Below are 340 nucleotides of genomic sequence, written 5' to 3'. Positions count from 1 at the left end.
TTGCGAAAAAATTGTTTAATACATGTTGATATGCCCATATCATTTAGTCTTTAAAATTCTCCTCCACCATGACGACTGCAACAGGCTCGTATAAACCAACAAAGTAATTAATGATATCTAAAAAAGAGAGATGAAAAGACCCAATATTTTCTATCTCTTTTTGTTGGTTTTGCAATCTCCCCCGTAATCATTGTTCCACGCTAATTGATAATAACGGGGATTCTTCGTGGATATTATCAGATCGGGAACGAAAAATTGGTACTGTTGTACAAATTTTAATTTTGGGGTCGGATGAATAATTTGATATTCATCATAACAGTAATGATAGCATTGGTGGTGT

At 33.8% G+C, this 340-nt stretch overlaps 1 protein-coding gene across 1 annotated transcript in view; it reads left to right on the top strand.

Annotated features, from left to right (window-relative positions):
• The window catches only part of LOC119594567 (anoctamin-8-like), a gene marked incomplete in the record, with an annotated part of 84,413 nt that overhangs the window by 46,672 nt on the left and 37,401 nt on the right, over positions 1–340 (top strand).

Source organism: Penaeus monodon, chromosome 34, assembly GCF_015228065.2.
Source record: "Penaeus monodon isolate SGIC_2016 chromosome 34, NSTDA_Pmon_1, whole genome shotgun sequence".
Lineage (NCBI taxonomy): Eukaryota > Metazoa > Arthropoda > Malacostraca > Decapoda > Penaeidae > Penaeus > Penaeus monodon.
The sequence above is the reverse complement of the archived record's forward strand: the minus strand, read 5'-3'. Positions and strand labels throughout refer to the sequence as shown.